Genomic DNA, 22,061 nt, shown 5'->3' with positions numbered 1-22,061 from the left:
GTGGTACTGTGTGAGTTTGTTCTTGGGCTCCCTCTGGTGGCCTTTAGCGATATGGCTGGGCTCAGCTGTTTCATCTCCTGCTAGGGTGGGCCTATTTCACTCACCTGGACCTTTACTTGTCGCCTGCTGTCGGTGTATTCAGTCTTGATCCTGTGCTCTCCTGAATATTCCTTGTGACCAGTCTCCTGCTATGAAAAGCTAAGTTTGCTTGTTCAGTTTCTCATTATTTCCTTGAAAACGTTTCTCATTATATGATGAGTTCAGCCCAGCTTGCTTTCATGTGATTTTTTGCTTGCTGGTTAGTTCTGGGGTGCAGAGTGCGCCCCTCACATCGTGAGTCGGTGTGGGGGTTCTTGTATTCTCTGCGTGGTTTACTTTTGAAAGTTTTTGTACTGACCGCACAGACACCTATCTTTATCTGCCTATCTAGTATTAGCGGGCCTCATTTGCTAAACCTGTTTCATCTCTACGTTTGTGTTTTCCCCTTAACTCTCCGTTATTATTTGTGGGGGGCTATCTAAAACTTTGGGGATATTTCTCTGAGGCAAGTGAGGTCTTTGCTTTCTCTCTAGGGGTAGTCAGTTTCTCAGGCTGTGACGAGGCGTCTAGGTTTTCAGGTAACGCTCCACAGCTGCCTTTAGTGTGTTTGGATAGGATCAGGATTGCGGTCAGTATAGCTTCCACATCCCCAGAACTTGTCCTATATATTCTGGGTATATGTGTCAGGTCAGTTTGAGATCCTACCACCAGGATCATAACACGTTCTCCTCTAACTTCCTATCCAACCCCCAGTTTTACCTGGTGGAAGAGCGACAATACTGCAACGACCAGGACTCTGGGGCGCTGCATAGGTAAGTACCGGGAGACAAGGTCACAGATGTATGGAGGAGACAGGTTGTGGATGGATTTGTACGTCATGGTTAGGTGTTGTGAAATTGGATTTTGGGCTCCCCCGGTGGCCACTGGTGGAATTGAACTGGTGTGCATCATCCTCTCTGTTCACCTGTTTCCATCAGGATGTGGGAGTCGCTATTTAGCCTTGCTCCTCTGTCACTTCCATGCCGGTCAACATTGTAATCAGAAGCCTTTCTGTGCATGTTCCTGCTTCTAGACAACTCCCAGCTAAGTTGGACTTTAGTCCTTGTTTGTTTTTGCATTTTGTTCCAGTTCACAGCTGTAGTTTCGTTTCTGTGTCTGGAAAGCTCTTGTGATCTGAAATTGCCACTCTGATGTTATGAGTTAATACTAGAGTCTTAAAGTAATTTCAGGATGGTGTTTTGATAGTGCTTTTAGCTGACCATGAAAGTGTCCTTTCTGTCTTCCTGCTATTTAGTAAGCGGACCTCAATTTTGCTAAACCTATTTTCATACTACGTTTGTCATTTCATCTAAAATCACCGCCAATATTTGTGGGGGCCTCTGTCTGCCTTTTGGGGAATTTTCTCTAGAGGTGAGCCAGGACTATATTTTCCTCTGCCAGGATTAGTTAGTCCTCCGGCCGGCGCTGGGCGTCTAGGGATAAAACGCAGGCTACGCTACCCGGCTACTGTTAGTTGTGCGGCAGGTTTAGTTCATGGTCAGTTTAGTTTCCATCCTTCCAAGAGCTAGTTCTATGTTTGCTGGGCTATGTTCTCTTGCCATTGAGAACCATAACAGTTTGACCGGCCAAAAAGGGTTAAATTAATTGACAGAGAAATGAGAGATAAGAGAAGTCTGCTGAATATTTTTTTTTTTTTTTTCCTTCAGTTCTGAGTGTGCTTGTAATTGAATCTCTTGCAAGTCTGCCTATGTTGCAGCCTTTCTCTCTCTCTCTCCTTCTAATCCTGGAATGGCTCTGTGTTCACCTGTGTAAAATGGATATTCAGAGTTTAGCTGCAGGTTTGAATAATCTTACCACGAAAGTTCAAAATTTACAAGATTTTGTTGTTCATGTTCCTATATCTGAACCTAGAATTCCTTTGCCTGAATTTTTCTCGGGGAATAGATCTTGCTTTCAAAATTTCAAAAATAATTGCAAGTTGTTTTTGTCCCTGAAATCTCGCTCTGCTGGAGATCCTGCTCAGCAGGTCAGGATTGTGATTTCCTTGCTCCGGGGCGACCCTCAGGATTGGGCTTTTGCATTGGCTCCAGGGGATCCTGCGTTGCTCAATGTGGATGCGTTTTTTCTGGCCTTAGGGTTGCTTTATGAGGAACCTCAGTTAGAACTTCAGGCGGAAAAGGCCTTGTTGTCCCTATCTCAGGGGCAAGACGAAGCTGAAATATACTGCCAGAAATTCCGTAAATGGGCTGTGCTTACTCAGTGGAATGAGTGCGCCCTGGCGGCGAATTTCAGAGAGGGTCTCTCTGATGCCATTAAGGATGTTATGGTGGGGTTCCCTGTGCCTGCGGGTCTGAATGAGTCCATGACAATGGCTATCCAGATCGATAGGCGTCTGCGGGAGCGCAAACCTGTGCACCATTTGGCGGTGTCTACTGAGAAGACGCCAGAGAATATGCAATGTGATAGAATTCTGTCCAGAAGTGAACGGCAGAATTTTAGACGAAAAAATGGGTTGTGCTTCTATTACGGTGATTCAACTCATGTTATATCAGCATGCTCTAAGCGTACTAAGAAGCTTGATAAGTCTGTTTCAATTGGCACTTTACAGTCTAAGTTTATTCTATCTGTGACCCTGATTTGTTCTTTATCACCTATTACCGCGGATGCCTATGTCGACTCTGGCGCCGCTTTGAGTCTTATGGATTGGTCCTTTGCCAAACGCTGTGGGTATGATTTGGAGCCTCTTGAAACTCCTATACCCCTGAAGGGGATTGACTCCACCCCATTGGCTAGCAATAAACCACAATACTGGACACAAGTAACTATGCGGATTAATCCGGATCACCAGGAGATTATTCGCTTTCTTGTGCTGTATAACCTACATGATGTGTTGGTGCTTGGATTGCCATGGCTGCAATCTCATAACCCAGTCCTTGACTGGAAAGCTATGTCTGTGTTAAGCTGGGGATGTAAGGGGACGCATGGGGACGTACCTGTGGTTTCCATTTCATCATCTATTCCCTCTGAGATTCCTGAATTCTTGACTGAATATCGTGACGTTTTTGAAGAACCTAAGCTTGGTTCATTACCTCCGCACCGGGAGTGCGATTGTGCCATAGATTTGATTCCGGGTAGTAAATACCCTAAGGGTCGTTTATTTAATCTGTCTGTGCCTGAACATGCTGCTATGCGAGAATATATAAAGGAGTCCTTGGAAAAGGGACATATTCATCCTTCGTCATCTCCCTTAGGAGCCGGTTTTTTCTTTGTGGCTAAGAAAGATGGCTCTTTGAGGCCGTGCATTGATTATCGGCTTTTGAATAAGATCACGGTTAAATATCAATATCCGTTGCCACTGCTGACTGATTTGTTTGCTCGCATAAAGGGGGCCAAGTGGTTCTCTAAGATAGATCTCCGTGGGGCGTATAATTTGGTGCGAATTAAGCAGGGGGATGAGTGGAAAACCGCATTTAATACGCCCGAGGGCCACTTTGAGTATTTGGTGATGCCTTTTGGTCTTTCAAATGCCCCTTCAGTCTTTCAGTCCTTTATGCATGACATTTTCCGTGATTATTTGGATAAATTTATGATTGTGTATCTGGATGATATTTTGATTTTTTCGGATGACTGGGACTCTCATGTCCAGCAGGTCAGGAGGGTTTTTCAGGTTTTGCGGTCTAATTCCTTGTGTGTGAAGGGTTCTAAGTGCGTTTTTGGGGTTCAAAAGATTTCCTTTTTGGGATATATTTTTTCCCCCTCTTCCATCGAGATGGATCCTGTCAAGGTTCAGGCTATTTGTGATTGGACGCAACCCTCTTCTCTTAAGAGTCTTCAGAAATTTTTGGGCTTTGCTAACTTTTATCGTCGATTTATTGCTGGTTTTTCTGATGTTGTTAGACCATTGACTGATTTGACTAAGAAGGGTGCTGATGTTGCTGATTGGTCCCCTGCTGCTGTGGAGGCCTTTCGGGAGCTTAAGCGCCGCTTTTCTTCCGCCCCTGTGCTGCATCAGCCTGATGTTGCTCTTCCTTTTCAGGTTGAGGTCGACGCTTCTGAAATCGGAGCTGGGGCGGTTTTGTCGCAGAGAAGTTCCGATTGCTCCGTGATGAGACCTTGTGCTTTTTTCTCACGTAAATTTTCGCCCGCCGAGCGGAATTATGATGTTGGGAATCGGGAGCTTTTGGCCATGAAGTGGGCTTTTGAGGAGTGGCGTCATTGGCTTGAGGGGGCTAGACATCAGGTGGTGGTATTGACTGACCACAAAAATCTAATTTATCTTGAGTCCGCCAGACGCCTGAATCCTAGACAGGCGCGCTGGTCGTTGTTTTTCTCTCGGTTTAATTTTGTGGTGTCCTACCTGCCGGGTTCTAAGAATGTTAAGGCGGATGCCCTTTCTAGGAGTTTTGAGCCTGACTCCCCTGGTAATTCTGAACCTACAGGTATCCTTAAGGATGGAGTGATATTGTCTGCCGTTTCTCCAGACCTGCGGCGGGCCTTGCAGGAGTTTCAGGCGGATAGACCTGATCGTTGCCCACCTGGTAGACTGTTTGTTCCTGATGATTGGACCAGTAAAGTCATTTCTGAGGTTCATTCTTCTGCGTTGGCAGGTCATCCTGGAATCTTTGGTACCAGGGATTTGGTGGCAAGGTCCTTCTGGTGGCCTTCCCTGTCTCGAGATGTGCGAGGCTTCGTGCAGTCTTGTGACGTTTGTGCTCGGGCCAAGCCTTGTTGTTCTCGGGCTAGTGGATTGTTGTTGCCCTTGCCTATCCCGAAGAGGCCCTGGACGCACATCTCGATGGATTTTATTTCGGATCTTCCTGTTTCTCAGAAGATGTCTGTCATCTGGGTGGTGTGTGATCGTTTCTCTAAGATGGTCCATTTGGTTCCCCTGCCTAAGTTGCCTTCTTCTTCCGAGTTGGTTCCTCTGTTTTTTCAAAATGTGGTCCGATTGCATGGTATTCCGGAGAATATCGTTTCTGACAGAGGTACCCAATTCGTGTCTAGATTTTGGCGAGCATTCTGTGCTAGGATGGGCATAGATTTGTCTTTCTCGTCTGCTTTCCATCCTCAGACTAATGGCCAGACCGAGCGGACGAATCAGACCTTGGAGACATATTTGAGGTGTTTTGTGTCTGCAGATCAGGATGATTGGGTTGTTTTTTTGCCTTTTGCGGAGTTTGCCCTCAATAATCGGGCCAGCTCTGCCACCTTGGTGTCTCCCTTTTTCTGTAATTCGGGGTTTCATCCTCGATTTTCTTCTGGTCAGGTGGAATCTTCGGATTGTCCTGGAGTGGATGCTGTGGTGGAGAGGTTGCATCAGATTTGGGGGCAGGTAGTGGACAATTTGAAGTTGTCCCAGGAGAAGACTCAGCTTTTTGCCAACCGCCGGCGTCGGGTTGGTCCTCGGCTTTGTGTTGGGGACTTGGTGTGGTTGTCTTCTCGTTTTGTCCCTATGAGGGTTTCTTCTCCCAAGTTTAAGCCTCGGTTCATCGGCCCGTACAAGATATTGGAGATTCTTAACCCTGTGTCCTTCCGTTTGGACCTCCCTGCATCTTTTTCTATTCATAATGTTTTTCATCGGTCATTATTGCGCAGGTATGAGGTACCGGTTGTGCCTTCCGTTGAGCCTCCTGCTCCGGTGTTGGTTGAGGGCGAGTTGGAGTACGTTGTGGAAAAAATCTTGGACTCCCGTGTTTCCAGACGGAAACTCCAGTATCTGGTCAAATGGAAGGGATACGGTCAGGAGGATAATTCTTGGGTGACTGCCTCTGATGTTCATGCCTCCGATTTGGTCCGTGCCTTTCATAGGGCTCATCCTGATCGCCCTGGTGGTTCTGGTGAGGGTTCGGTGCCCCCTCCTTGAGGGGGGGGTACTGTTGTGAAATTGGATTTTGGGCTCCCCCGGTGGCCACTGGTGGAATTGAACTGGTGTGCATCATCCTCTCTGTTCACCTGTTTCCATCAGGATGTGGGAGTCGCTATTTAGCCTTGCTCCTCTGTCACTTCCATGCCGGTCAACATTGTAATCAGAAGCCTTTCTGTGCATGTTCCTGCTTCTAGACAACTCCCAGCTAAGTTGGACTTTAGTCCTTGTTTGTTTTTGCATTTTGTTCCAGTTCACAGCTGTAGTTTCGTTTCTGTGTCTGGAAAGCTCTTGTGATCTGAAATTGCCACTCTGATGTTATGAGTTAATACTAGAGTCTTAAAGTAATTTCAGGATGGTGTTTTGATAGTGCTTTTAGCTGACCATGAAAGTGTCCTTTCTGTCTTCCTGCTATTTAGTAAGCGGACCTCAATTTTGCTAAACCTATTTTCATACTACATTTGTCATTTCATCTAAAATCACCGCCAATATTTGTGGGGGCCTCTGTCTGCCTTTTGGGGAATTTTCTCTAGAGGTGAGCCAGGACTATATTTTCCTCTGCCAGGATTAGTTAGTCCTCCGGCCGGCGCTGGGCGTCTAGGGATAAAACGCAGGCTACGCTACCCGGCTACTGTTAGTTGTGCGGCAGGTTTAGTTCATAATCAGTTTAGTTTCCATCCTTCCAAGAGCTAGTTCTATGTTTGCTGGGCTATGTTCTCTTGCCATTGAGAACCATAACAGTTAGGGTTTTGAACTGGAGTCTCTGGGCGTGGTGGATGGCTTTGTACGTCATGGTTAGGGTTTTGTACTGGAGTCTCTGGGCGATGGGGAGCCAATGAAGGGATTGACAGAAGGGAGAGGTCGGGGAATAGCGGGGGACATGTGGATTAGTCGGGCAGCAGAGTTTAGAATAGATTGGAGGGGTGCGAGAGTGTTAGAGGGGAGGCCACAGAGCAGGAGGTTTCAGTAGTCAAGGCGAGAGATGATGAGGGCATGGACTAGGTTTTTTGCAGATTCTTTGTTGAGGAATGTACGGATTCGTGAAATATTTTTGAGTTGAAGTCGGCAGGAAGTGGAAAGGGCTTGGACATGTGGTTTAAAGGAGAGATCAGCGTCAAGGATTACCCCGAGGCAGCGAGCTTGTGGGACTGGGGAGAGTGTGCAGCCATTTACTGTAATGGATAGGTTCGTTGGGGGGGGGGTCGCGTGAGATGGGGGAAAGATGATGAATTCTGTTTTGTCCATGTTAAGTTTCAGAGATATCGTGGAGAAGAAGGATGAAATAGTGGACAGACATTGAGGGATTCTAGTTAGTAGGGTGGTGATATCTGGTCCAGAGATGTAGATCTGCAGCGCCCCAGAGTCCTGGTCGTTGCAGTAATGTTGTTCTCCCACCAGGGGGAGTGATATTACATCTGGATGCAATAAAGGAAATCTTCTATCCAGGTATCACAACCACACACAACACACGTCACACTCCAGCCACCAGGGGGAGCAAAGGTTCTATCTACTAGGCCACTCCTCACATATAGGTAAAACTGGTGGGTTGGTTAGGAAGTTAGTCAGAACCCAACGGAGTTTGGCAGAAGCTGGCTGGAGTGGGTTCCAGCCAGATCCAGACTGCGGTCTGAGGAGGACGAGGGTCCACGGAGCTGCGCCTGCCCCACATGCGGCAGCATCCCAGAAAGAGACATTGAAGAGAAGCGTGTTGTAGTGAGTGAGAAACGAAGTCATAGCAAAAAGGAGAGGAAACCAGAAGGAGTTCTGTCCTGTGAGAGGCTGCCTCCTTCTGAAGCACAGGAATACCGGTGGCCAGAATACCGAGGGAGTAAGGATCTCTATGCTTTACTTCTGAGACTGGCAGCACAGTTAATTCTACGTTGGCTGCCCGAACTTTATACACAGGAGACACGGCAACTTGTGGGGTCGGGGCGTCTCTAGGGTCCCTATAAAAAGCCTCAGGCCATCAGTCATACGTGTTTTGTTCTATCCGACCACAGGGAACAGTGAGAGGAGTAATAACAGTGAGGACCTTATTAGAGCTTATGCAAGTGAGGACCTACTGTGTTACTGTGCGCATAGGAAGGCTATTGAATTCCACCTGGATAAGGGGACTCTGGATTTGCCTTCAGACCGGCCAGACTCTGCCTACCCTGTGATCCGGTGCCCTGGACTGTGGACACTGAAGCCTTCAGTAAAGGTAAAGAGACTGCAACCTTGTGTCCTCGTTATTCACTGCGCCTCACACCATTCACCATCTACACCTCTGGGAAGCCCTGGCGATACCCTTCACCTGTGGGAAGGTACACCATCTAGCTGCCATAACATCACCCCAGCGGACTCCTAAGCAGCGTCAGTCACCCCGAACGAATACCACAGGTGGCGTCACGAATATTTCCCTTTTAAAGATCTTTCCCAAAACCATAAAAACTCTATTCCTTTTATTGGACGTCCCTCAAAGGGCCACGGACCGGGGCGGGCCACCGTGACATCCCCCGAACTGAAGGACCCGGTGCCGAGTACCCCATTGCCCTTGCGTGGGGGCGATCCAGATCTGTGTGTCATCAGCATAGAGGTGATACTGAAAGCCATGAGATTCTATGAGCTGTCCCAGGCCAAAGGTGTAAATGGAGAAGAGCAGGGGCCCTAGGACTGAACCTTGTGGGACTCCGACACATAGGGGGCGAGGTGAGGAGGTGGTGTGTGAGTGGGAGACGCTGAATGTCCGGTCTGTTAGGTATGATGAGATCCAGGATAGGGCCAAGTCTGTGATGCCAAGGGATGAGAGGGTCTGTAATAATAGGGAATGGTCCACTGTGTCAAAGGCACAGTTTATACGCTAAGTTCCTTCATTCTATTATTTATTATTATAGCACCATTTATTCCATGGTGCTTTACGTATGAAAAGGAATATACATAATAAAAAACAAGTACAATAATCTTGAGCAAAACAGGTCACCGACTGGTCCAGGGGGAGAGAGGACTATGCCCGCGAAGGCTCACACTTTACAAATGATGGGTGAGGATACAGTAGCTGAGAGGAGAGCTGGTCATGTAGCAGTATGGTGGAGCAAGGATTACTGCAGGTTGTAGGCTTATCGGAAGAGGTAGGCCTTCAGGTTGCTTTTGATGGTTTCGGTAGGCGAGAGTCTGGTTTGTTGGGGTAGAGAGTTCCAGAGTAGGGGGCATGTACAGGAGAAATCTTGTATACGATTGTGGGAAGAGGAGATAAGAGGGGAGTAGAGAAGGAGATCTTGTGAGGATCGGAGGTTGCGTGCAGGAAAGTACCAGGAGACGAGGTCACAGATGTATGGAGGAGACAGGTTGTGGATGGCTTTGTATGTCATCGTTAGGGTTTTCAACTGGAGTTTATGGGCAATGGGGAGCCAATAAAGAGATTGACAGGGAGGACAGACCGGGAATAGGTGGATTAGTCAGGCAGCAGAGTTTAGGATAGATTCGAAGGATGCAAGAGCGTTAGAGGGGAGGCCGCAAGGCAGGAGGTTGCAGGAGTCAAGGCGGGAGATGATGAGGGCATGGACTAGTGTTTTTGCAGATTCTTGGTTAAGGAATATGTGGATTTGGGAAATACTTTTGAGTTGGAGTTGGCAGGAAGTGGAAAGGGCTTAGATGTGTGGTTTGAAGGAGAGATCAGAGTCAAGGATTCTATAAGTATATTCTATAGTAAGGCATTTTAAATTTGATATATTCAGTGTTTGCATTCATCTTAGCTCTTACAGACGCTGCTTTATGCTTTTGTTTGCAGGTCCATATCTCTCAATTGTAAAGCCCTGCAGAATATTTGCGATCACACAAATAAACACTAATAATAAAGCTGTATGTAGCTGAGCTAGATTAACCTTTAACCTGCACTACATTTATATGTATAGTAAACTGCCAACCGTGCCATCCTAAAACGCATTCTAATGTTCTTGTTACTTCTGCTCAAGGCTGTTTATGTTATTATCTGCAATCAGAAAAATAGTGTTTTCTGCCTCTTCTATTCATATTTCTGTGTTAGGGATAAATCTTAAAGGGGTTGTGCAGGTTTTTCATGAAGTCTGCAGTCACTCTATGTAACTCCAGACTTGCGATGTGCACTGTGGCGAAACAAAGCGGTCATGTGACTGCAAGTATGCGATATACATAGTCCCAGCCACCATCCAACTAAACGTGCTCCTACGGTTGTAAAAAACCGGGACAACCCCTTTAAAAATAGCAGTGAATGTCAGTGAATTCTCTTATCAGGGCGGCAGCAAAGAGATACAAAAATCATAGGATTTTTAGGTAAGAAAACTACACGGATTTGTAACTTACGTACGGCACTTTACTATATGGCATATATGATGTAAGATGCCTTTTATCCGCTCAATGTTGTCCATTATCTGAGCACCGCATCATTTGTATGTGTTATATCCAGTGGTCCTAAAGTAAGAATTTTGAATTTCCCCTTTAAAAATAACGTATTTGCCCCAGTACTTTGTATGAATGTGTGTGTGAGTGTCATGTCCCACAGCTTGGGAGTCATATAGAATTATATGTTATTGTTGTGTTACTATGTAATAGCGTTTGCCTTTTAGAAGTTTGTCCTCCCTCTCTCCTTGTCTGCCTCCCCAGCTCTGATGTCAGCAACCCTTCCTCATCCATCCATATCTGCCATCTTAGAACCTCATGTCTTCAACTCTGGTTCAGAATAGTCTTTTTTATCTACTGTAATTGTGCATAACAACAAAAATTCAGCTTGAAAATAAACCTATTTTCTGCATCTTACAGTCAAGTTATCTGATGAAATCTCTTTGTGTGAGTACTGGTGCATAGAGAGTAAACTATGTACAGTGCTACTTTTTGGTTCCTTATAGGCTACCTCCTGTCAGTGGCATAGAGTGGACTCCCATATCCTAGGGCATGGCAAGTATTGCTCTTGCTGATGAAGTAATAATACCAGCTGAGTGCTCCCTCAAATCAAATAATATTCCCTGAGTGCCTCCTTAAGAAAGTGTTCATGCCCCTTTAGCACTGACATAAGATCTAAAGATAGTTTTGGAGGGGACGCTCAGAGGTAGTGAGGAGGCCCACTAGTCCAACCACACCCCCACCGCTCAGCTGATTGACAGCTTTCTGCCTATGCACAGTGTGCGCAGAAAGCTGTCAAGCAGAGGTGTGGTTGGGGTTCCACGCAGCTCATCATTCAGAGAACTTTTAGATCTGCAGCAGAGAAAATAGTATCAAAATGACAGCATGCAGACCAGCAAGTGGCACATCGCTGGAATCAGGGTCTCTGCCCCTACATCATGTTGCTCATGGACTACATAACAAAAACCTGGTGACAGATTCCCTTTAAGAAACTTCATATTTTGTGCACTAACTCACTTATAGATACAATGTCAAATTTTATCCACACCTGCGGAAAGCGGAGGATTGTTTACGTACCTAAGCTCATCCATACTACCGTAGTGCATTAGTTATGCTCTGTCAGTTACGTCTTAATGGCACAAAGATATGATCATCGTCTCTGGTGTCTCCGCAAAGCTTTTTCCTTCCAAGTACACATTAACTTTAATCTAATTAGTCCTAAAAGTACAAGACGTCCCAAGAACTGAAGGGAATATAAATGCATTCACTGCAATATACTGAACATAGTCAAGGTGCCTTTCTATTTTTAAAGAAATTGGCACCATTTTTTTTTTTTCACAATTTTTTTTGAATTTTTATAACAATCAAATAATTTGTGATGGTAATTTGCAGATGTAATTAAAGATATTTAGAAATAAGATGGGATGGAATTCTTTGATCTTTCCATTTTTTTGTTTATGTAAGTTCTTTTCCATTAAGAAAAAAAGCAAACGTAGGTTAAAAAAAAAAAAAAAAAAAGAAAAGGCAGTGCGTTGTTACAAAAGACGGTTATAGATGAACAATTTGTGCAAATTAATCTTTCTGCGTGCTTAGACCGCTACAGAGAAACGTCTGGGAACACTTAGTGCTCGCTGTGAACTTCGCAGAATATTAAAGGGGACTGAAGATAATAGGTTTCATTTGTTTGTCGTAATATGACAGTTTACCGTTCTGTAATGATTATTAAAAGGGAAAAAAATGATGAGGAGCTGAGCTACAGTTCTCGGCAATGGCCGGTACACAGCGTACGGAGCCGGACTTTTCCCGCCCTAGTCACTGTTTTCATGCGGCTGCTGTCGGAACTGGAAAGAGCCGCTCGTTGGGTTGTACGGGACCGGAACCGATCGAATATTGATGACCGATCCTCAAAGTAAGGCATCATGGTGGACACAAACAGAAGATCGCAAGAACAGTACATGGAGCCCATTCTGTCCAATTACTTGCCATATTGCACCATGCCACCTGCTTTGGGACTAAAAGCGGGCCCCATTACCTCTTGGGCCCCTTGGTTGCACCAATGGCATGTCCACCTTGGAAAGCATCATAGTTTTTAATGTTGAAGGTAGACCATGGAGTTCAACCCATATGTCACAGGGTCCTACTCCGGTATCACACAAACAACAGCGCAAGAGAATAGTGAACAATTCCAGAACCTTTATTTAGGCAAAAACAGGAAAGGTCCATATATACGATCCACCACACTGAGGATACAACAGTCCAGAACATGAATGCAGTTCAGAAACAGGATAAAAGTCCAACAATCCAGCAGAGGATAGCATAGTCCATATACTCTTCTTTCTCTCTGATATCCTCTTCACATCATCCACACCAGATTGATCTCTGTCTCACCTCCCTGATAAATATTTACAAGTCCCTCTCCTCATTCACAGGTTAGGGGGGTGGGTCCCAGGGGCTCATTGTTTCACCAAACTAGGTCAACATGCCATTAGCATATTAGCAAACAACATTATTCACTGACCCTGAGGAGAGATAACAATACAGAACTGTGGGGAGAATATCAGATGGCAAATAACAACTCATCCTATGAGAGAACACCATGAAAATAAGTAAAATATAAATATACACAAAATGATACCCACATAGCATATCACACCATCACACCATACCCCACCCAACATAGTGATCCGGAAGAAGACAAAAACCCCACGAGAGATACTAATCGCGCCATATTAGAGGAAAAATTCCTTCTCAACTCCACAGACTGTTTGCTCGGATCACCAATATCATAAGCTAGGACAATCGCTTTAATTTTATAGAATTTTTTAATGAATTTTTTGAACGAAAGGACCAATGACCAATTGTACAAAAGGGTGTGCACCACGCGGTACTAAAGAAAGTCAGTCACATAGCCGGGTGCAGCTAATGCATTATGTACAGAGACCAAAGAGAAGAAGAGGGCAAATAATAGTGCACACACAGCACGTCTCATATGCCAGAAGGACTATTACACATTTCAAAACAATTAAAACCATACAAAACAGAATCATACAAAAAGGATGATGAGCAGGCAAGTAAAGAGGAGTAATTATATTATACATTATAAGTGTATACTCACCCAATGCATATCCTCAATAATAAACATCCCAAAGGGTGATAAGTTAAAATAATATATAATAATAAGATGAACAACCCTATTCCTCATGAAGGTCATCTCACAAATCAGTAATGCATATGGTCATAGTTCCCCAGTGGAGTGTCACAGTGCCCGTTCTTCCCAACGCGTTTCGCTGCCTATAGCAGCTTCGTCAGGGGAAGTCACCACAGTCCTTGTCAAACCCCTATAAATACCCAGTAAGTGCACTTACGTACTACCCAGTAAACGCCGACACCTGTGAGCGGCGTTCACTGAGTGTATAAAATCTGAGACAGTCGGATGATTCAGGAACTGCACTGCGCATGCGTTCCACACGACAGGAAGTGACATACCTGCGTTCCATTTACCGGAAGTAGAATATTTTACTGCGGCCAGGTAACGTGAGGACTACACTGCGCATGCGCTGACGAAATCTATGCAGGTCATGGATCCGGAACCCACAGAATTGCGTTCCATCCCTCAGTTGAGGTCAATTATTATTATGTAGAAGAAATGTCAGCAATCAATTAATGCATTAGTTTGAGCCCAGAAAAATGACAACCACATTCCACCTAGAAAGGAGTACATTTTCACAAATGGACCTTTTGTCACGCTTTATAAAATACCCAAAAATACAAAAGGGTTAGAGAGGTCCTGTCACTTGCCATAAATAAATACGTAATTTTTAACCTTTTGTAAATGCTGTTGTTCGTCTGAATCTGATGTTGTTTTGTTTTACGAGTCCTGAGATATTGTTGTGTCGACCATATACAGCTCTGGCAAAAGTTAAGAGACCACTGCAAAATGTTCAGTTTGTCTGATTTTTCTCTTTATAGGTATGTTTTTTATATTTTTGAGTAAAATGTAAATTGTTCTTTTATTCTATAAGCTTCTGACAACATGTCTCCGAATTTCCAAGAAATAATTTTTGTATTTTTTTTCTGACAAAGAAAAATGGTCAAAATTAAAAAAAAAAAAACAGTGCTTTCAGACCTCAAATAATGCAAAGAAAACAAGATCATATAATCATTTAGAAACAACAAATACTAATGTTTTAACTCAGGAAGAGTTCAGAAATCAATATTTTGTGGAATAACCATGATTTGTAATCACAGCTCTCATGCGTCCTGGCATGCTTTCCACCAGTCATTCACACTGCTTCTGGCGCAAAAATGTAAGCAGTTCTTCTTTGTTTGATGGCTTGTGACTATCCATCATCCTCCTGATTACATTCCAGAGGTTTTCACTGGGGTTCAGGTCTGGAGATTGGGCTGCCCATGACAGGGATTTGATGTGGTGGTCTCTTAATTTTTGCCAGAGCTGTATGTAAATCTAGTCTTCTTAGTCAACTGGGTGTGTTCCTCACCTCTTCTCTATTACAGTTCTTGAAGATCGTACCTTGTTGGCTAAAAATACTAGAATTCTATACAGGGAAGAGGAGGTCATGTCTCAAGAATAGACAGATTCAGATTCAGGAGAAAAGCAGTATTTTCACCAAGTTAAAAAAATTAAATATTTATAGTAAGAGACAGGTACTCTTTAAACTTGGTTATTCCCTTAAAGGAGTTGTCCACTACTCAGACAAACTCCTCTCAATCACCAAATTTCCCCCATACAAAATAATAACAGCTATACTCTTCTCCAGTGCGCACACTGTTTCAGCGATGTCGGTGCTTGCCTCCCCAGGGCTTGTGTGACGTTGTTATGTCAGGCAAGCCCTGCAGCCAATCAGTGGCTGCTTCACTCTCACCTTCTTCGAACGTAACTGACATCTGGGGAAAGTCTGAGAGCAGCAGACTATTCAATGGAGATGGGTCAATGGTTAGCATCCAAATATGCTTCATTGATTGTAACTAAACATACAGCATTGTTTCCTTTGCCATGAAGGGGTTGTCCTGGACTATTTAATATTCTTCACTACAAGCCTAAGAAGTAACAGGTAGGTAGTTGCTACCAACCTGCCCGTTGTGCATGACGCCGATCTCTGCCAACACAGGGAGGTCAAAGATTGCTCCTTCCGGCAATTCATTGGCTTCTGCTGACGTCACGCTTCTCTTTTGTGCTGCTCTGCCAACTGGGCGAGACTGCTGATTGACAGCCAGCTCCCCGCTGCATAACTGCAGGCAGCCGGCTGTCAATCAACATGGTGTCAGCAGTCATACCCCATAAACAGAGCAGCCCAGAAGAAGAAGAGCTGCTCTGTTGACGTGAAACAGCTGAATCGCCAGCAGAAGCAGTTGGTGACCGTTCTGAACCGGCAAGAAGATAGAACAGGTAGGCAGTTGCCTCTGTTAGCAATTACTTATCTGTTAGTTTTTATGCTCATAGTAAAAAAAAAAAGTCTTGGACAACCAGTTTAAGTCATACAGCAAAGAGGCTGTCAGTCAGGCAAGTGGAGGCAGTACTAGATGGGGTATAGAGCTGGAGTGATAGAGGCTTCCGATCTTTCACAGTTCTTCAGCATCATTTGCACATTAATTCAGACTCTGATTTCTCAGTAAGGGAGGAACGGACAGACCATGTAAAGGTTATTGTTGAATTTGTCTTTGAAAGAGCTAAATGTGCGGTAACCTTATTGGTGTACGGCAGAGGGTTGTGCTCCTGGTGGTCTACAATGTACCTCACAGGGGCCCAGCTTTCTGTCACGATGAGCCTCCTTCCCACCACAATTACACATACACAAAGTTCCACAATATATAAAAGGAAAGGGATATACAGTGGGGCAAAAAAGTATTTAGTCAGTCAGCAATAGTGCAAGTTCCACCACTTAAAAAGATGAGAGGCGTCTGTAATTTACACCATAGGTAGACCTCAACTATGGGAGACAAACTGAGAAAAAAAAATCCAGAAAATCACATTGTCTGTTTTTTTTATCATTTTATTTGCATTTTATGGTGGAAAATAAGTATTTGGTCAGAAACAAACAATCAAGATTTCTGGCTCTCACAGACCTGTAACTTCTTCTTTAAGAGTCTCCTCTTTCCTCCACTCATTACCTGTAGTAATGGCACCTGTTTAAACTTGTTATCAGTATAAAAAGACACCTGTGCACACCCTCAAACAGTCTGACTCCAAACTCCACTATGGTGAAGACCAAAGAGCTGTCAAAGGACACCAGAAACAAAATTGTAGCCCTGCACCAGGCTGGGAAGACTGAATCTGCAATAGCCAACCAGCTTGGAGTGAAGAAATCAACAGTGGGAGCAATAATTAGAAAATGGAAGACATACAAGACCACTGATAATCTCCCTCGATCTGGGGCTCCACGCAAAATCCCACCCCGTGGGGTCAGAATGATCACAAGAACGGTGAGCAAAAATCCCAGAACCACGTGGGGGGACCTAGTGAATGAACTGCAGAGAGCTGGGACCAATGTAACAAGGCCTACCATAAGTAACACACTACGCCACCATGGACACAGATCCTGCAGTGCCAGACGTGTCCCACTGCTTAAGCCAGTACATGTCCGGGCCCGTCTGAAGTTTGCTAGAGAGCATTTGGATGATCCAGAGGAGTTTTGGGAGAATGTCCTATGGTCTGATGAAACCAAACTGGAACTGTTTGGTAGAAACAAAACTTGTCGTGTTTGGAGGAAAAAGAATACTGAGTTGCATCCATCAAACACCATACCTACTGTAAAGCATGGTGGTGGAAACATCATGCTTTGGGGCTGTTTCTCTGCAAAGGGGCCAGGACGACTGATCCGGGTACATGAAAGAATGAATGGGGCCATGTATCGTGAGATTTTGAATGCAAACCTCCTTCCATCAGCAAGGGCATTGAAGTTGAAACATGGCTGGGTCTTTCATCATGACAATGATCCAAAGCACACCGCCAGGGCAACGAAGGAGTGGCTTCGTAAGAAGCATTTCAAGGTCCTGGAGTGGCCTAGCCAGTCTCCAGATCTCAACCCTATAGGAAACCTTTGGAGGGAGTTGAAAGTCCGTGTTGCCAAGTGAAAAGCCAAAAACATCACTGCTCTAGAGGAGATCTGCATGGAGGAATGGGCCAAAATACCAACAACAGTGTGTGGCAACCTTGTGAAGACTTACAGAAAACGTTTGACCTCTGTCATTGCCAACAAAGGATATTACAAAGTATTGAGATGAAATTTTGTTTCTGACCAAATACTTATTTTCCACCATAAAATGCAAATAAAATGATAAAAAAACAGACAATGTGATTTTCTGGATTTTTTTTTCTCAGTTTGTCTCCCATAGTTGAGGTCTACCTATGATGTAAATTACAGACGCCTCTCATCTTTTTAAGTGGTGGAACTTGCACTATTGCTGACTGACTAAATACTTTTTTGCCCCACTGTATATCTTAAAATAGAGGATGATGGTGGTGATGGTGGTTTGTGCAACTAATCTCCGATCATGAAGAAGCAGTGTTAATTCAAAAAGAACAATTTAACAGGTAAACGTGTGCACAGCTTAATTTAGAGGCGCCAAGGTAGGTTCCAAAACCTTAATAGTATGTAAGAAAGACCTGGCACTCAACTTATATGCAAGCGGTTTATTGTTCAAGTAACAAAACGTTTTGGTCACACAATACGACTTTCATCAGTTACGTTTTATAGATTGTTAGCCCCCCCGCGTAAGCACAGAAAGAAATACAGCGGGGGTCTCTTGGCCTCACAAGCCCTATTGGAATTATATGGCTTCTTTACTGAGAGGTCAGCTAAAGGTCAGGCCAGTCAGCTGTGGAGCTTAGATTCTGGTTTTAACCAGTTTTGGCTAGTTATTGGCGCCCTTTTTTAGCCGTTTTTATTGGCTGTTGGGATTTTGGGCGCCTGATTTTAGATTATATAAACCCTGGTTTCTGGGGTTTTTGTCATTCAGTTGAAGAAAGAAGAAAAGAAGAAGAAGTACCTTAAGGATGGAGAGCCTCCTTCAACAGATCCTGACCAGAGCCGGCGCAGAGGGTGGAGTGGACTGGCTTCAGCGCTGCCTGGCTATAGAACCTCTGGCGGCGGCAGCTGAGTCGGTCCCTCCTCCTGCAGAAGTCTCCTTCCAGCCGCCGGGTCAAGCTCCTCTCCAGCCGCCGGATCAAGCTCCCCTCCAGCCTCCAGGGCAAGCTCCCCTCCAGCCGCCGGGTCAAACATCCTCATTGCCGCCAGCATCCCCTGCTTCGGTGCGGCTTAGGAGGCAGAGGATTCCATATTCACCTTCAGCGTCGCCGCCTGCCTCTAGCCGCACCAGACAGGAAGTGAGGGGAAAGTCTCAGCGCCGCCCTCCTCGGAAGTCACGCAGCCCAGCGCGAGACTTCCGCAACCATCTGGATGACAGAGCTCCGTCCTCAGCTAGTGCTACGGACGGGAGGCCCGCACCTCGCCGCGGCCGTAAAAGCGCTGTGGTGTCAGCGGCTCCCGCAGCGGCATCAGCTTCAGCTGCCTGCCATGCAATCCAGGAAGATCTGGTGACGTCCCAGTCGGAGGAAGAAGAGGAATCGCCGCTCGCAGCAGCTTCCAATGTGAGCTTGCTTAACTTGGAGGGCTTGAGCTCCAGCTGCTGCCGAGATCCCAGGACCGGTCATCAAGCATCGAGGGGTGAGACTATTAACGTACCTATGTCTGTCCCTCATTCTCAACTCTCTAACTTAATAAGGAAAGTGTTAGCGGATACCTTGAAGGAAATTATTCCTTCTACTGCACGCACAGCAGATGTGCCTATTGCTACAGGTTCTAGCACATTACCCGCTAACACTATTCCTATTAATACTTTTAAAGAAGCTCTGACTTGTGAGTTATCACCTTTAGGATTCCACTTGAGCTCTGCTATTAAAGAGCTCATTTGGAATAATCAATATGTGGATATTTTTTCCTTACTACCTAAGAAAGATCAGCTTGTTAGATCAGATAAAAAGGAGGACAAAAACGAGTCAGATGAATTTAAACGCACGAATTCTAAATCCTTTAACAATTGGGTGCAAGCATTTGCCATTTTTGCTGCAGTCCTGGGGGAAAAGTCCCCCCATCTCTGCAGCAAATTATTTCAGCATTTAGACATCATACTGGAAGCTTATCGGAACTTCGGCGGGTTCGCCTGGCTGAATTACGATGAGGCTTTCAGGCACAAATTATCAGTTCATCCTGAGCTCCATTGGGGAGTGAAGGATATTGGATTGTGGATTAATTTAATGCTTCCACAAAGGCACAATAATACTAGGCAGATCCCCTCTAACACTTTGAAATGGGGCGTTTGTTTTGCCTTCAATGATTCCTTTTGCAAATGGAATAACAATTGCAGATTCCGCCACGAATGTTCATTCTGTGGCAACTCACACCCAGTGGCCAAATGTTTCAAGAAACAAGCAGCTCAGCAGCCCTCTGCCAGGGAACACATTACAAAAAGCACAGACACCAGTGATTCTAGCAAACATGTCCCCATGGCTAAGGAGATTTCCAGATCAGGGGATCAGTAATTTGTTGTTTTCTGGTTTTTCTGAAGGATTTTTTGTACCGAAGTTTAAAGGGGAGGGTTGTTTGATTGCTTCTAATCTACCTTCTTTGAATGCCAACCCAGAAGTAGCTAGGGAAAAAATTTTGAGTGAAATCCAGTTAGGCAGGGTCGCAGGCCCTTTTGTAACGCCTCCGTTCCCTAACTTTCGTACATCCCCTCTGGGTATAGTTCCAAAAAAAGAGGAGGGCTCATTTAGATTAATTCATCACTTATCACACCCACCGGGTTCATCTTTGAACGATGAGGTGGATAAGTCTTTAATTTCAGTATCTTACTCGTCATTTGATTCTGCATTGGAGATCCTTAGGAAATTCGGCTGCAATGCCTTGATGTCCAAATCGGACATCAAGTCTGCGTTCAGACTTCTCCCCGTCCATCCATCCGGGTTTAATTCGCTAGGTTTTTATTTTGATGATTGTTTCTTTTTTGATAAGTGCTTACCCATGGGTTTTTCATTGTCCTGCTTTTATTTTGAAAGTTTTTCCTCTTTTCTTCATTGGGTCCTGCAAACCACTTGTAAGGAGGCGGGTATCCTCCATTACCTGGACGATTTTTTATTTGTTGGTCCCTTTGGCTCCTCTACATGTGAGGACGCCCTTAATAAATTTATTCATATGTGCGAATACTTCGGTATCCCTATTGCCCATGAAAAGACGGTTGGACCTTCTCGTTCCATTGAGTTTTTGGGAATTACTCTGGATTCCGAAAAAATGGAATCTCGACTTCCAGTGGATAAAATCTTGAAACTTCGTGCTTCTTTATCTAATTTTTTGTCAAAAGAGAAGGTTACTCTTAAAGAAATACAATCCTTGTTAGGTTTGTTGAATTTTGCAGTACGGGTGATTCCGATTGGTCGGGCGTTTTGTAGGAGTTTATATGATGCCACCAAGGGTGTATCTTCACCCCACTCGCATATTAGGATTCGTTCTGCTTTGAGGGAGGATGCCAGAATATGGCTTTCCTTTTTATCAGAGCATAACGGTAGATCATTGTGGCAGTCATCATTTGTGAAGGCGGATTCTTTCCCGTTTCTTTTTTCGGTTGACAAGCATCTCGGCGGGAGCATCATTTTTGCTTCACATTGGAGTTATTTTCGTTGGCCAGCGAATTGGGTTTCTGAGCGTTTTGTTTCTAATTTTACAGCGCTGAAAATTTTTTCTATTTTTGCTGGAGTTTACACTTGGGGGTCTCTAATGCAGAATTCCAGAATTTTATCTCTTTCCCCCAACCAGTCGGTGGTTTTTGCCATTAATACTTTATCTTCAAAAAATACACTTGTAGCCAAAATTTTGAGACAATTGGTTTTTTTATGCCTAAAAAATAATATATGGCTGAAGGCTAAGCTGGGGCAGAGTAAGCTTATAAATTTAACGGACTCTTTACTTAATCGTCAGTGGTCGAATTTTTTTCTACAGGTTCCCAGTGCGGATTCGGAAGCAACCCTCTTATCCCCTTCAATCTGGGACGCGATTACCCTTTAATACCGCATTTTATTAAAAATTCATTATCCGAAAGATCATGGGCTGACTATTCAGCCGCATGGCGTAATTGGAATAATTTTTGCGAGTTAAACTACTTTGACCCTTTGGTTTCGAACCCTATGGCAGCGCTTAAATTTGCTGCTGACATGGCCCAGAGGGGTCTGTCGTACTCCGCAATAGCGAAATGCCTTGCGGGAGTTTCTTTTTTCCTGAAACTTTCAGGTAACATTCCTCTAACGAATCTATTTCCGGTGAAACAGTTTCTGAAGGGCCTCAGAAAGTCTAATTTTATGCCTGATACTAGAAGACCTATATCTTTACCGCTACTCAAAGATTTATGCTCTAGTCTCATACACGTTTGTTTGAATTCTGAAGAGGCGTTATTATTTAGCGCCATTTTTTCTTTATCATTTTTTGGGGCACTGCGGATTGGCGAAGTAGTGTCTACTAAGAAATCTAAACCTTCAGGACTCATGTTATCCGATATTCAAATTCACGAAACCTTTTTAATCCTTTTTATTAGGAAATCAAAGACGGATCAGTTAGGTAGAGGTACGAGGTTAAAAATTAACGCAGTCTCTGATCCAGCCATTTGCCCTGTTAATAAACTGTCTATCTGGTTTCAGAATAGACCTGTAAGTCAAGGCCCACTGTTCATTCATAGGGACGTATCACCGGTCACTGTATTCCAATTTAATTTTATCCTGAAGAAGTGTTTGACTTTCTTG

This window comes from Ranitomeya variabilis, chromosome 3 (genome assembly GCF_051348905.1).
Source record: "Ranitomeya variabilis isolate aRanVar5 chromosome 3, aRanVar5.hap1, whole genome shotgun sequence".
NCBI classification, from domain to species: Eukaryota; Metazoa; Chordata; class Amphibia; order Anura; family Dendrobatidae; genus Ranitomeya; species Ranitomeya variabilis.
This window is presented reverse-complemented; position numbering follows the sequence as displayed.